The 17,082-nt window shown below is 40.5% G+C and overlaps 1 pseudogene; it reads right to left on the bottom strand.

Annotated features, from left to right (window-relative positions):
• The window catches only part of LOC119724562, a 54,644-nt pseudogene that overhangs the window by 26,707 nt on the left and 10,855 nt on the right, over positions 1 to 17,082 (bottom strand).

Here is a 17,082-nt window from a genome sequence, read left to right as displayed (position 1 = left end):
TTAGTGTTGGTGGTGTTAAAGCTACAGTCCATCATTTGTAATTTGTGCATTTTGTTCGTTTGAAGCAACAAAAGAGTTCAAAATCTAATGAAGGATACTGAGCAACTAACCTGATGAAGTTTCAGCTAAGCTTCAGCTGTACATTCCGAGAAAAACAGCATTCTAAGATCTCAATTTCAAATCAAAAGTTACTGAATCATGTTTTGAATTGTTTTGAATTGCAGCTATACGCGGCGTCGCGCACTGATCCGACGAATTATAACAACCAATACTTGTGCGCGCTGCGCTGAATAACAAAATGAACTACTAATTTAAATTTTCCTACGGTGCTTCTTAAGAATCACCGTTGGAAATGCCTTCATTCGTTGATTACTTCAAAATGACAGCTTCCCAGAAAGAATAATTTCACAGGGAGTTTAGTCCCCTTACTATCTTTCAACCAAGTTTGTTTTTCAACAGTAATTACGCCAGTTACTTTTCGGATGGCTGCAAATGATGGACTATAGCTTTAAGTAGGAATTTTTGAAGCTGTCGTAACCTTCCAGCTAGAAGGTTTCATGCAACACCGTTTTTCAGCTCCAGGGTAGTGAACAAATTGAAGGTTTTGAGAGGGACAACAGGAGGATTATTCAATTTACTCCATTCAAAACTTCTGGTCAGACAGGACCATGTACCGGACGAGACTGGGCTGAAGACCGGACTGGCTCTGGACCGGACGAGGTACCGGGGGGCCCTTTTCATACCAGGGCTGAATGGTCACGGTCCCTTACATGAAGTTGTAAAACCGATTCTTGAGAAAATGGCATTTAAAAATCCTGCAGTTGTGTTACGGTGAACGAAAGGCGAGATAAGAAAAAACAGGATGAAATAGGTTTTAAAGATGTTTGACAGAATACAAAAAAAAAATGATTGGGAAAAGTTGCAAAATTGAAAAAAAATATCTTGATGTGCTTTATTTATAACTTACCAACTGCCAGGAGAGTGTGTAGTAAGCCATGTCTACGTGTAGTAGTGGATTGCGATGGAATCCATAGCTTCTATTGTAGTTGATGTGGTGGCCGGTTCTATGCCAGCCCAGACTGCTCTTGCCTGCCTCACGCTCCGAGTACATCAACGGCCTCATGCCTATGAGAGGTTCAAAAACATAATAAGCAGGAATGTGAAAATGATATGGTCAAACTTGGAAATTGACTAGAGCAGCATTAGAACCTGTGACCTCATGAAAGCGGCTTCTGACTAGTGCCCCACGAGCAAAGACTTTGACAAACTGGGCTGAAATAGGGCTGGATAGCTCAGTTGGTAGAGCACCAAGACCGTGTTTCCACTGGTCACAGGTTCAAATCCTGCTCCAGTCAATTTCTTTGTTCAACTTTACATTGATTAACCCTAACCGAACTCAACCCATCAAAGTTCAACAGCAGGTTTTGTTGAAATCTGTTGGGATAGGTACAGTACCCCAAAACTGATGGTCTTTTACACTGGGGTTGGCATACCTCCAGAAACTAAGTCCAACAGTGTGTGTGTACAGTTTCCCATGTGGGTGTTGGAATTTGCCAGAATGGGTATGGTTCCTAGTAAATTAGGCTGAGGAGTTAGGGTTAATGAGCCTTGTCAGGCTTCCCTTTTGAGATTTCTTTGATGGAAAGTCAGTAGCGATTAGTGGTGCATTTTAATGCTTTTTTCCGAACCCGGTACCCCTAGCCTTCATGGGTACTTGGTTCCAGTAATGGGGCATCTTGAAAATTAGAAAACTATTTTTAACCATTTTTCCCCCGCATATTTGCAATGAATAAAAATGAAGTGAGGATACTACTTTCTAGGGGGCTTTTTTTGTATTTCTTTACCAGATATTGATCAATATAAAATTGTGCTTAGTTAAGAATGGTTGTGTTGCAATCTGTAAAGATGGTATTGGGTAAATAAAAAAAACCAAGAACCGAGGACCTGCCATTTTTGGTCGGGTCTCAGATACCCTAGTACCCACCCAGCCCTACTATCAATCCACAACTTTTCCAGTTTCAATTGATATATATTTGCAGAGACGAGGATTTCTTTTTGAGCTGATGTCTTCTTACCGTGGTTGTACAGACTGTCTTTCTTGAGGAGGTTGATGATATTGAACTTGTAGGTGACGCCCGGGATCATCCGCTGCACCCTGAAGTAGAACCACTGGGTGTGTCTGGGCGTGTACAGATCTGTCTTGAGGATCAGATCATACTCAAACTGGCCTCTGTATGAAAACAGGAAAAATGAAACACAACTAAAAGTAACTACTATGTTTCATTTTGTTATGTTTTCTACTGAAGGCCCGTTCATACTCAACTCAAAAGCGATCGCAAATTTCCGACGTTACGGCAACTTTTTTTGCGCAGCGAAATCGTAATAAAGGTTGAACACATTTCAACTCCGGCGAATTTCGCAGCGAAAGTTTCATGTCAAATTTGATTTGCTTTCGCATTTGCATGAAGAATGATTCAGTCTTAATTCTGTTCAAAATAAGAAGGACAAAAATTAGACCTACATGTATTCTAATGATGAATGGAAAATATAATATAATATTGCACTTTACTTTAGACACCTATCATTAAGAGATACTAAGTAGTTCCGTTTTTAAATAATTCGTATTAGAATTATTATTATTTCTATTTTGGATAGAAATAATGAATAAATTGCTTTGATAATAAATACATTGCTTTGATTACAAAATAAGAATACACTATATTGTAATCTTCGAAGGAACTTTTGCAAATGTATAGGTGGAAAGACATGTACATCATCATTTTAAATAAACAAATATTTATTAAATGAAGCTATTTTGACAGTCATTTTTCAGAAAAATAAGCACCAGTGGGCAAAGACTTTGTTTAAAAATGTCTGCTTTAAAAAAAAAAAAAAAAAAAGACATCGACATCACCAGAGACTGTTAATAACATTTTGAATTCAGTAGACTGTAATACACATTATCAAAGTTGAAAACGCTGAATTTCTTGTTTTGTTGGAGTTGATTTTTAGAATTTTTTTCTGCAGACTTACACTCTTCTGGCTTGTCGGAGATTTCCGGACTCAAACCTCGACTCAAAGACCAGACTAGGGGGGCAACCCTCGGGAACGGTGTGGGGTATGGTGCCTTTAGACGTCCGCTCTGAATCAAAGACGTTGATGGAGGTAGCTTCAAAGGGACGGAACCACTTGGTGCGCTGGTTGTGGACGGTCCGGCCATTATCAGGGACTGGGGAAGGGGGGGGGGGGAATGGAGAAAATGCCATTTAACTTTAATTTAAGTTGTAATCATAAGCTTTGCGTGCATTACTGTACACATTTAGGGTGGTAAAAGGTGTGACAATTTTCCTGTCCCTGTTACATTAACCTGGGTACATTGTAATTTGCCATTCAAGTATCATTAAAGAGGTTGTGGAATGCTCGAAGACATTTCCGTCATTTTTTGGGTATACATGTATGTAGCCTAAGGTGTGATGAAATAAAAACGACTATTGTTTCTGTCATGAAATGAATACAAAAGGTACTTTTGAGAGCTGTTTTTCAGGTCCTGTTTCGACCCGAACGTGCAATTTGTGCAAAAGTCGTCGTTGGGGGCAGCAAACAAAACACAGTAAATCGTGACGTAATAAACAGGACTCCCGATGCAGTGTAGTATAAACGAGTCCTGTTTATTACGTCACAATTTACTATGTTTTGTTTGCTGTCCCCAACGACGACTTTTACACAAATTGCACGTTCGGGTCGAAACAGGACCTGAAAAACAGCTCTCAAAAGTACCTTTTGTATTCGTTTCATGACAGAAACAATAGTCATTTTTATTTCATCACACCTTAGGCTACATACCTGTATACCCCCAAAAATGACGGAAATGTCTTCGAGCATTCCACAACCTCTTTAAGAATGACTTCAAACAACTTGTTGTTTGTTGGGTAGGTAGTTTACTATTCATAGTCACTCTTGGAGGATGACTGCATTATGGAGTGCATCAGAATTTTTACAAAAATCATCTATTGAAGATAAACAGGGACAGGAAAAAAAAAGTTGACCTCAAATTTATAGAGTAACCCACACAGAAATTATTTCATTACAGAATGTTTACCTACAATAAATGTTTTCTTCAAGCCACTAATTTTGAATTTTACCAGCCTTGAATAAAACATCCCAGTGAGATTTCTACAAACATGTGCCTGTGTGTTTTAGGCAGTCCTACCGTACATTATATTAAATCTCAATACAAACAGTTTTCACAAACAAAATAATTGAAATAAATGTTTAAAAAAGTATACAATGTACTTAAAGAGTAATGCATGTTAACAGTTCGATTCACCCTCCTACAAACATGCAGTCTGAGCCATGCTGTTACGTGGGTCAATATTGGTCAAGTGACCCATTGGTGTGTTAAAAGTATACCAGGGGAAGTGGAAGGAAACTTTGACTGTTGGTGACCTTTTAAACAGCAGGGGGGTTTTAAGGAAACTCTGAAATAAATAAGACATTTTCTTCTAAAACATGTATATTTTGGTTTAGCATGTGTTCTACTTTTACTAATTGTTTTCACAAAACAATGAATACAAATAAATATAAAAAATACTTAATGAATATATTCACTGATAAACTTTTCAATTGAAAAACTCTGAATTTTCCTCTAAAACATGTAACCATGGATTTTGGTTTGGCCCGTCTTCTGCCTTGACTTGAACAAGCTGCAACATGGGGTTGCTAGGGACCCGTTTTATGCGGTAAATGTACATTTTTGTTCCACTGCACTATTTTCCCCTAAGTTAAAAAAAAAATATACGACTTGTTGACTCTGAATACATTGCAATTATCGCCCTGGTATCAACAGCAATATTTTCCCAAGGCCTCATAGTGTGTATGATTGATGACTCTCATTGATTCTTATCAGGGTAATGAATGGCTAGGTCTTTTGGGGGGTTGGGGGGGGGGACACGCCAAGGACAAACAGGTTTGAACTTATGCATGATGAATTGTATCGATGTCAGAAATGTCAATATTGTTCGTTTATTAAGCATTTGTCAACTATTGGGTTGTCTTGCCGATAGACACAAATACTTGCAGGGTCCCCAAATCACTCCCTTCTTTTTAGAACAGTTTTTAAAAGGCCCCTTACGGTTACAGGGCCCAATTTCATAGCAAATGTCTATTTATAACAACGGTTTTCTATGCTTATGGTCTTCATTCTGTACTTCTAACAGGGGTGTGAGTGACCACTGATAAAAATAGCTGAAAACAGCTGAGAAAGGGTGCAGAAATTAGCTGAACTTTGGAAATATCCTTTACTTTTGCACACACCAAGTGAGGGAAAAAAGCTGAAATCCAAAACAAAAAAAACCTGAAATCAGCTTTAAAGCTGAGATTTCACATCCCTGTTATTATAACCCTTACCCCCTAGGCCCTTTTCGCTAAGAATCATCCTCAATCCTCCAAAATCCTCCAACATTTTGCACAAAAGTTCAAATGAAGGATACCCACTGCCTCAATCCTTCAAAATCCTCAAACAGTCCTGCCTCTCAAAAGACATTCAATTCATCCTCAATCCTTCAATCCTCCTCTTCTTCAAACGCCATTCATCCTCAATCCTCCAAAATCAATTGAATGTGCATTCATCCTCAATCTTCCACACTCCTCCAAAATTGTATGTTGCATTCATCTTCAATCCTCCAAAATTCTCCCAAAAACTGCTCAGAGGACTTTGGAGGATTGAGGAGGGTTAGGGTGGCTGGTACTGGCAACATTCTGCTCTAACTAGTTTTGGAATTTACATTGTATGTAAATTATGTTGGCATGCACAAAAGCCAAAATACTTTGTGAACCACTGCAATAGGCCTACCCCTCACCATTATTAAAACAAATTCTGAATAAATTTAATTAGCGAACAGTCTTCGCTTGTTGCAGCTCTACATGTACAAGTATAGGAAACTGGGCCCTGATTGTTGCTCAAATCAAAGACAATACTGCCAACAAAAGAAACTGATATTTCTAATCAGGACCTCAATTTTTCAGATGAAAAAAACAAACCCACCTTTGTGTCAGAAAACAGGGATACTTTTTTTCACCAAAGAAAACTCTGAGGCAACCGTTCAGATACAGAGATGTACACATGTATACACATACCAGCACCCAGGGGACCTCTTATTACTTAATAGAATAGGCACTTTCTGTGTGCCTCTATGGCCCATTATTATTAATGGGTCACATTACTGGCCTTGTTATGAAAGTACAATGATCTTCTGATGAGTCCGACTTTGCACTCTAAAAGTACAATGACTGAGTTGTTGAGCATTCATTGGCAATTTAAGTTACCACCAACTAAACTACGGTAAATGTTCACATGAACCGGTATAGTACAAGTACACAAACATTATGTACAAACTTATGTAGGCCTAAGTCTTAAAAACTACATTTTGGAAGGGTTAGGAATTTTCAAAGTGTGCGGTATCATATATTTTTGGGGAAGGACGAAATCTGAAGTTTCCAATAATGTTTACAGTACAGTAGAACGTCTGATAACCCTCCTAGATATGCAAACATACATTCTGTGCCAAGAAGTCCTTTCAGTCAAAATCAATCAAGTGACTGTTTTCAACAGTTAAGAATTCCCAGCCTACATAAAGCAGGATTGACTGGCTGGGACTGTTTAAGTAACTTGATACAGCTTTGCTTTGGCTGTGGGTGATTGATAAGCCAGCTGTGCCTACAACTTGCCTGCTTTGTCTGTTCATGGTCTGTTACTTAACTTGAGTGAGTTTGGCTAGTCACAGTGCTTGCTTGACATATGATCCGACTACTGGTGACTAGCCTTTGTTAAGAGTATAGCAGGGAAAGTGGATGGAAATTTTGACTGTCTGTGACTGTTTAAATAGCAGGAGGGTTAACCTTACGTTAATTTCTAGACCATACCCATTCACATGTTTTGCACAGTTCACGGTGGTTCAGTACATGTACATGATACCACACTCTACCGGTACATGTACGGTACTTTCAATTATTTATAAACAAACTTATACTACAATTATGCTCAAGTTCTAAAACAGATTATTAATTGCATTGGAAGGCGGAGCACTAGTTAAATAGCAGACAAGATAAATATCGGAACTAACCTAATTTTCAGGGAAATAAATAGGCCATTCATAGCAGGGAATTATTATAAATGTCACAGTGCGAGAGTTTCAGAGTCCAATGTTATGGTTTCGAGGGCTCTTGTGCACTTCATAAATTACGAGAATGGAATAAATGCCGAAGTAACGTCAAAATTAAGCAATTAGGTGAAATTAATGCCGGTGGTTGTTTATTCTATTCATTTCAATTGTTCTACTTCTTTCAAGTGTCATTTTTTTTTGAAAAATGGGAGTTAAAACTTTTCAAGTTTCTTTTGGGCAGTCTATTTGATTGGATGCCGTTATTGTGACAAAACTGGCCAGTAAATTTTTACCACTGGAAGCCAGTTTTACTGGCCATTTCAAATAAAATACAACTGGTTTTAGAAAAAATGATTATTTACCACTTTTAATGACCAGTTCACATAAAGAAAAATAATCAACCTCAGGCCAAAAAAAATAAATAGTTCTGCTTCTGGTTTCCCTACCGGTACCTACATGTACCCTATTCTGACAGCCCCTACCCTAATTTTTTTATTGGAAAAATGAGAAAATAACACCCAAAACCATCAATTTCTACCTTTTACCCTTGACTACACGCAGAAGCCTCCATATGATCGTACACAAAAAATTTGCAAAAAAAAAAAAATTCCCTACCTACCGGTACCTACCCTATTTTCAAATGCCATGTAATTGGAAGAAGAACTATTTTTTTTGGGCCTTACCAGTGGCAAAATTCATTTCTTTCTCTTTTTTTGGCAAGAAAATTAGTAATAGTGTTCAAAATGTAAATTAAAATAGCCTTCAGTGGCTAGTAAAATACCACTAATTAAAGGCCACAATGGCCTGTAAAAAAAACACAATACCATCTTACCTGCATCAGCAAGTAGTTCTTTTTCCTGAGGAATAAAGTTCTGGTGTTCGGGCTTTGGATAAAGTGGCCCGCATTCCGGCGGCCAAAACGGCCCGTCCATGGTCAGCACGACGCCGTTCTTATCCTCGTATTTTCCGTTACCGAGTTTCTTAAGGTGGCTCTTCCCTTTCCGGATGGCGCTTTTGAAACCCTCGGCCGTGTACTGCCGGAACATTTTCCGGCGGACCTCCGCGACAGTCCGGGCCTTTTCCGAGTCGGAGTCCGGTTCGGAATAGGAACCGTTTTCCTGAGTGGTTGGCGCGCCGTTTTCGCCGGCGCGGTTGTCATGGTGATGTAGCGGATGCAAACGCCAACTGCTGCTGTTCTGGTTCTGGTTGGCCGTGGAGTCCCCACTTTCGTCGTCTTCGGTGTCGCTGTCGTGCCCCTGGCTCCCCGCGTGCGGGTTACCGGTGAGACGCGAGAACCGGTTCTGCCGGTTCTGGTGGGGGTCGGCGAGGCTGTAGGGGGTCTCCGACAGGTCCCAGAGATGATGGAGGTTGTTGCGTAGATTGGGCAAGGTGTGTGCATAGCTGTCACATTCTTCGAGACTTATGGATCTGTGCGTGATGTCAGAAATTGAAATCAGCTGTCTCATTCAAACAAAACAAAACAAGACGAGTCTAGAAACACTGGTCCCAGAGCCCACAAAATTCTATTCAATTCGGGTGATTCACAATGCAGTGCGCACCAAGAGTTTGCCATGGAGAGTCAACTTTTCAAGTTTACGGTCGACAAAATATGGCCCATTTGAATGAGTGTCAGTAGACAATTGAGCTAATTTGTTATAGATTGGGGCATAGCGTTCTGCTGCCTTACCAAAAATCACCATATTGATACAAAGAAAAGAAAAGGGCAAAACATATACTCGAATCATACGCTTACGAAACTACTGACCGGAAAAAACAAACAATTTCAAATGTCCCGCGCTGCGAATTTGTCGACCATCTCCCACAATGCAATTGGAAAAATGAACTCTCCGTGGCAAACTATTGGTGGCGCTCTGCATGGTGAATCGCCCGAATTGATTCAAAATGGCTATTTATGCATTTATGAACACAATAGGCTGAATTTAGCACATTCATGGACGTTACAAGGTAATTCTTTACCACAGCACTGCCTGGCTCACAAGCAACAGTCAGTCAGTCAGTCAGACAGTGAGTCATTCAAAGATATAGGAGATAGGTATAAAGAGAACACCACGCTGGACCTCTGGAACCAAAACCAATTCATTGCAAACCAATGATAAGATGTTGACTTCACATTTAGTGATGAAAAATATCAAACATCTCGCTCAAGTAAAACCAAAATGTTTTCAAAGTTTCTGGCAATACTAAAAACCTATACCGGAACAATATCCGACTTACGCTTGTTGTTTCTGGATGCGTTGGAGTTTAGCCTTTTGGCGGTTGCGTCTCATGCGTTCCAGCGGCGGTGTCTCCAGGGCTTCTCGCACTCGCTGCTCTAGCTCCTCTTCTATTTGTTTCTGGACGTCGCGCTTCCATGATTCCGGCTCTGGGGAAAGAAAAGGAAATTGTGATAAATTTCCTAATAATTCATGCACTTGTAAAAAAATTTACAACGTTTTGGCAATTGCTTCAAGTTCAAGTTTTATGTAGTGTCCTTTTAAATGTACAAAGTTTACAGAAAAAAATAGACTTTATAATAGAAATCCTAAAGTTTTTCATTAAAAAGTAGCAAAGCAAGATTTAGATTTTAAACAGTGAAAAATTAAAAATAATTCCAAAAGGTTAAACGTGACACATAAACACATATCAAATTAGGAAAGTTGACTACAAAATTAAAAAAGCAATAATATTTTCAGCTACATCCAAAATCTTGTGGAAGCACAGAGGAAAAACAAAGTCAAAAAATATTTCAAACTAATTTGACGTCAAGAGGCAAAGCCATTTACTTGAGAAATGATGAACCAGTCCGATGAATTTGTTCCAGGATTCTCCGTGGTCGCGATAATGACTTTGCGTCGGTGGAGGAATTTCAAGTTTACTAGTGGCATCCATACTGACAACACCTCTCCAAAATTCTCAACAAAAAGAAGGTGAAATTTGCCGCAGATAGTCTTCTGTCGCTAGGAGTTCAACTCTTGATTGGTAAAGTCTCAAATCACTTTGGTAACCGCATCACAGTTTTCACCAAATCTGTCACCAACTGTCTTCCTGAGGTTACACGTTCGCCATCTTGTCCAACGCTTTCAAATCGATTCCTGTGCTCCCGATGACAACTTTTCTTTCGTTTTACATTTTTCTTTCATCAGAACAGAAATTTCAGCAGTTATTCCAATCTTTCACGGCAACTTAACATTCACAATAGAAGACAGTCAACATTTACTCCATCAAGCAAAGAAGGCTGCTCACTGATGTTAATCAACTTGCAACAGTGTGCTTACTACTTTCCAAATCTCCAAACTATAACCCAGAATTCAGTTTGCCACTTAATTCCCCAAACATAAACCGCTTATCAGCAAAATCATTTCAGCACTCTTCACATTCCCGGATCGCCCGACAACTGCTTTTTGTTTTCGTCCACTCGTCTTTTTACTCGTCCCGACAATCTATTTCCCAGCGACCTTTGGACCGTCAACAAAAGTTCAGGGCTGTCACTTATTAAAACTGACTCTTAAGTTTTTGAAGATAGCAGGAGAAGTCTCACCACTAGAGGGCAGTGTTGTACATTTTCGTGGACTAAAGCTGAGCAACTGTATGGCTGTGTCTGAATTGGACACATGTGACTATGGCTATGGCTATCCACTGTAGTGTGCCAATGACAAATTGAAGCCGTAGTCACTGGCTGGACTTAAACTGTGCCAAAAATGGATGTTGGCTACGGCTTATAGTGATTGTCAGAAATTCACACTGTAGCCAGTGGGAGAACTCAAACTCTCTACAAGGGACACGATCCTAAAAATAGCATAGTATCGTATTCGTACTCACGCGTGCGCAGTACTACCAATGAGTCCACATTTCATGGAGTCGGATAATCACGCTACACTGGTACTCCAACACAAAAGCACATTTTCAACCATTATTTGAAACTTCGAAGCCCACACAGATGTTCGTTAATATGCATCCTTGAAAGGTTCACTGAAGTTTAACACTGCAAAGGCTAGCATCAAGAGATGGACGGCGCTAGACTTTGCATCTGAATCTAGCTGTGAAAATATCCGACGACATGTCGCTCTTCCACTTCACACGATGGCTGATCTGCTTTCTTCAGAAACGATTTTGATAACTTTATTCCACGTGACCATCTCTTCTGGTTAGATCTTTGTTACAGCTCATGAAGCTTACACTAGTACAAGCAGAAGTCAAGCAAGATTCCACCCCGTCCAACTCTGAACCACAAGTTGCATTTTCCACAATCCCCACCAAAAATTCACCAATAAACAGCAAACAAGCTGAGCCATCAGAAAACGCTTGCAGTAGCATCACAGCACAACTTTCAAATGATCTTTCCCAACACCGTGAGCTTATTTATGTACAGTATGAATTCGTAACACTCTTTACACAAGATTCAAACCAGTCATTCGATACTTAGGCAATTACCAGTGCAACATTCGGCCTATTCTTTCTTTCTTGTTTGACCACTTGGAACGAGTAAACGAAATTGATACTCCCCCCACCTCAACACTAGTGGGGGAAATTTGAGTAATATACATGTAGACTTTTCTTTGTGGATTAGAATGTCTGTGTTTACAGTTTGGGATACTCGCAAACACATGAATGCGTGTCTGAGCCACTGGGGGTGGAAAATCTAAAGGACTTTTTTGTTTGAGAGCAATGTTAGTGTTGACTGAAACTTTTCAGACGACAAGTCGGTGTCTACCTGTATTGGGGAGCTCCGTTATTCACATCACCCATCAAACTGTTTGATTGAAACTTTACGCAGGAATTGATTTTCATATTTGCTGAGGATTTTGCAAGCTTGGGAGGTATTTGTGGAAATATTTGCAGTCGGTAAATTAGGTGTTTGGAATTAAATGCTTTGATTATTTTTGTGGAGGTGCTAATGGGTGTCGTGGAATTGTCTGGTAAATCAAAGTTTGAGATGTAAACAGTTGAGGAAGAAAATTAAATGCAGACAGAGGACCCTTAAGAACAGATGCCTAATTGGCTTCTATCAATCAATAACATGAAGTGACCAATTAGAAATCACAAAAAGGGATTAAAAATACATACACATTGCCCACATTTTGAAATTTCCAGCGTTACGAAAGGAAGTGTAATTTCCATTACAGAGATGTCTAATTCAGAGAAATGATCCCAAACTCCTAGTCTGTAATCTCCTTGACCATTATTAGATGATGGATGTATAAGATTTGAAAAAACACATTTTTAAGCTCTGGCAACAGAGCTTCTATAAGTCACTTGGGTGTCGGTCGGTCGGTCCCCCCCAAAAAAAATTTGACCAAAAACCAACCCCCTAACTCACCCATAAAACTGTAAAATTGTAACTGTCCAAACTAAGCAAACAAAATAATTTTTGACAAAAATTGTTTGTAACAATTCGTTACATTGTTTATGAGTTTATGAAATTGTTTGAATAGGGGCAAGAAAATGTGTGCTAATGTTATAGTCACGTGGTATTTTTGTGCGCTATGAACTGAGGAAGTTAGGGGGCTTCTATACACCTGTCACTATACATCACCCCTGCCTCTGTCCCTGTGTCATTTTCACGAGTCTCGGGGCTAGGAGTGAGGATACAGAACATTATGAAGGTCACTATTATTTTGCATTGTGACTTTCGACAAAATGGGAAAGTCTTCTTTCGATTGACAATCACGACCAAGTGAGTAATTGTATCATTTCATGCAAGACTTTCATGCAAGACAGGCAGAGCTTATCGTGCAGTCGCACTTGTTTTGGGTTTATTCACTGAGCTCGTACATATGTCACGGGCATTACATCACAGGAGAGTCAGGTTGGCGGAGCGGTACTTTCCTCGCCTTCCACCGCTGTGACCCGGGTTCGAATCCCGCCTGGGCCAACATGTGGATTGGGTTTTCAGTCCCTACCTGATTCCGTGGGTTTTCCCCAGAATATCCTTCTGGGGTTTTCCTCCCACCTCTAAAACTGTAACTACTTCTTCAATGTCTTCTCTCCACAGGTTTCTTCAGGCTTGCGAGCTACCGGTACAGTGCCCAGGGCGCTCTTGAGGAATCCTTGGTTTTATTACCAGAAATATAATAATAATAATAATACACTGGAATTGCCCCTCAAAATTTTTCAGCAGTCAATGTTCTGAAACTCCAAGATGTTCTCAATGTCCTATCAAAAAGATGATTCAAATCCAGTATAATGTTCACGTAGGCCTCAACTATAAACATAAATAATGCAGGGTACAGCCTTAAAGGGAAAATACAACATTTGCAAACATCAAAAAACGAAATGATCAAATTACCACGAAATACCTTACTGAACTATTAGCGACTGACAGTCTAAAGCATCCTTTAAAATCGTAGCTCCTGGTGGGCTGACATTTTCAAGAAAAACTGTATTTTTCCAACGCCGGTCGGCCGACCAGCGTTGGAGAAAACTGGCTTTTTTTCAAAAACTGTTCTTATTTTTCATATTTAGTTATTCTGACTTTTCTTTGCAATTGATCACACACCTGTGAAGGGGTACAAGCCTGCTAGACTGATTCTCTGACCTTACAATTCCCCAAAGTGTATTAATTGCTTCGTTTCATCTTAAGTGGGGTCAGGGAATCAGACTACAAGAACATGATTGGTTTTCTTGGTTTTTTCAGCATCTACAAGCCCAAAACATGAAACAAGTCAGTTTAACAATATTTTATAACATACTAATCCTCCAAATCCATTTATTTCTGAAAATTGCAGCAAAAGCAAATGTTAAATATTCCCTTTAAGACTTCGACACAGTGCATCCTTCAAAATCAACCGACACTTTTTGGCATACTGCCTCAATCCTCCAAAAACCGCCTGGTTGATTTTGGAGGACTGAGGAGGGTTATGGTTAATAAAATATGCAAATGTACTCACCTACAACTCTATCCTTCATAACCACGTCTCGTTTTTGCAAGGATAATCGTTGAATCTCCTGCTCCATGATGGCTCGCATCCGCGTCCTGCTCTCGACCATCTTAGCCATCCTCTCGCTTCTCTCAACTGTTCTCCCCGCCTCCTCCATCTCCGTGGCAACCGTCTTCATCCCGTTGGCATTGAGGGTCCGGCGGGCGTGTCTCTCCTTGGTGGGCGTGGCACATTGGGACCCCGCCCTGTGCGTAGGAGAGGCTTTGTGAGTGGGCGACACTTTGGGCATGGCGATGGGTGGCTGGGCGTCGGGCGCCGGTCTGTGGACGGGTGAGTCTTTTGGAATGGGCGAGTCGGTGGAAATGGGCGTGGATGTGTAGGTAGATGCTTCCTTGTATTTGAGTGAGTCTAAGTGAGACTGATTATGAATAAGTGCCCGATTACGGATGGATTCCTGATTAAGAAGGTCTGCCCGATTAGGAATGGATGTCACTTTGGACATCCCTTTTGAGTCTTCATTCAGCCTTGGAGAAATTTGGTGAGTTGATGAATTTTTGGACGACTTTTTTCGCAATTTCTTAGACGAGGAAGAATTTCTTGACACGGGCAAATCCTCCGGAATACTCCTTTCGGATTTTCGAAGCTCTGAAGATGATTTTGAAGGGTGGCTTTTGGAATGCGGTGATTCCATGCCGTTTGTGAGATGATTGTCGGTGTGAACTTTCCCATTTTGATGATTTGTGGGTGACTTTCTCAATGGGTGCTTATGGGTGGGACTGCCTATAATGCCATGATCCACTGGGCGTATCTGGGCGTCAGGCTGAACTGGCAACACGTTATCATCCACAGGTGACTCTCGAAATGGGTGCATCTGGGTGGGACTACCTACATGAGGATGCGCCACTGGGTGCCTTTGGGTGTTAGGCGTAACCTGAAAACTTTGTTCTGTGGCATGAGTGTGGAAATGACTTTCGGAAGTTGTCGAGGGGGACGAAGAATAGTTTGCCATGTCATCGTCCCCCTCCCCAGTACTCGAGGTCAAAGACCCCTCCATCAGACTCCTCTCCAGTCTGAACTTTCATGCAGTCGTGTCACCTTGGCTCCTGGTACGAGGCTACATGGTGCAGGTCGCGACTCGTCTGGCATGGGAGGGCGCTTTCCAACATGGCGGTAAGTAGGTTATTCAGCCGGCCGTGACATACATAGTGGATAATTGCTTGCTGTTCATCTTGCAGACATTAAGACAATCTGTTGAGAAAGGCAGAAAAAAACACAAATTACTCAACTTTGTTGTACAAAGAGTACAAAACTTGGTAAGAGAAATAGAATAAATGGTTAGTCCAAAATCCGACTGTTATTTGTAAACTTTCTCTGTCAGAAAGCTCAAGTATGAGCTCCGTGTGCCGAAAAAGAGGGCGCCCTTTTACCTAGCAACGACGTCCCATGAGTGGGACATTTTGCTGGTTGACGCGCACCGTGCCTTGTGTGTGACGCACGTACACCAGGGGATTTGTACAATGTACACACAGTGGCCGCGCTTCGCGGCAAATGAATTGCAGTCAGGCAAGATGGCGTCAGTCGGTCACCCCCAACTGTACTCTCTTTGCCAGTGAGGGGGTACTTGTGAACGGAGCGGATATTACCAATTGAGTTTTACTTGGCGCAAAACTAACTCATTAAGCCTTAATGTGCCATTCAAATTCTTGTGCAGGGTAATTCCACAATTATGAAAGAAAGTGGAATGTCCATGACAGAGCCAATTAACCATGATGTCTAATGAATGATTCAGAGAAATGATCCAAAACTCCTAGTCTGTAATCTCCTTGACCATTCCTAGATCATTGGCGTACCGCTATGAGATTTGAAAAAGAAAACAGTTTCAGGTTTATTCACTGAGCTCTTCAAATGCTGTGTCATAGCCAATTACATAACGCTGGAATTTGCCAACGTTTTCATACATGCAACAGCGGTACGTGCAGTATAACAAACGGCAGAACTTCAGCACACCAGTCGCAACAGAACAAAATACCGTACCGGTAGTACGCTATTGTGCCGGTGTCCAAGCAACATGATTGCAAAAACGGTAGTGGTAGCGGAGCTTAGCTGCCTAATCTTGTGGGTTTTGATAGATACCCTTGGGCTATCAGTGACCACTGTGGGTCTGTGTTCAATACGCTATTGTCGGTATTGATTGTTAGGATTTGTATGGGCCACTTATGGGGTTATGGAAAGTGCGTGTACAATGTAAGTGGTTGTTGGATTGGAATCGGTTGGGTTGTATTGGTGAAGGGGAAATGAACGGGAAATGTGCATTGATGTTTTTTTTTGTGCAAATGTTTTTGCTATCTAAGACTGAGTTAAATAAAAATAAATTTGACATACCGGTACCTAATGCACTGTTGAATGAGCCGGAAATTAGTATTCAACTGTGCACATGTCCACGCTCTCTGGCATTGTCTGGAACTAAATTTGCCATTGAACATGTGTGTGCTTTGGGAATATACATGTCTACTGTAGTCAGATTTGACTAGAAACCAGTTAAATTTGACTAGCCATTCAGGGTCAGCTGGGTGCAACTGAATATCAGTCAGTCTGACTAGATTTTTCCAGTCAAGATTGAAAAATAGTGATGCAAATAACTAAAATTGGAGTCAAATTTGCTAACATGCAGTTCACAAATGAGTATTTTCACACCGTACTTTTACACACGTAGTTGTACTTGTATTGGTATGTCAAGAGCTGTATTTTCATTTGGTCAGAGGCCCTTGACAAGCGTTTTAAGTACAAATCCTTAACTTTACCACCAGCTTAAAGCCCATTGCATGCAGCATATGTTTTGAAATTTTTCAGGGGAAATTGCAAAGGTAAACTTTTAACATGTTGAACATACCGGTACATGTAAGTTTCTACGCAGGTTCTTGATTTTACATATCGTTCAGGTAATTGTTTTCCTCTTATTACACAGTGCAGCAAAAGAATTACACATACATGTAAGCATAAATCATAAATTGCTATAATTCCAAAGTGTTAAAACTGGTATATCA

Source organism: Patiria miniata, unplaced genomic scaffold (genome assembly GCF_015706575.1).
Source record: "Patiria miniata isolate m_02_andy unplaced genomic scaffold, ASM1570657v1 HiC_scaffold_18, whole genome shotgun sequence".
Lineage (NCBI taxonomy): Eukaryota > Metazoa > Echinodermata > Asteroidea > Valvatida > Asterinidae > Patiria > Patiria miniata.
Note: the sequence above shows the minus strand (reverse complement) of the source record. Positions and strands in the feature narration are given on the sequence as shown.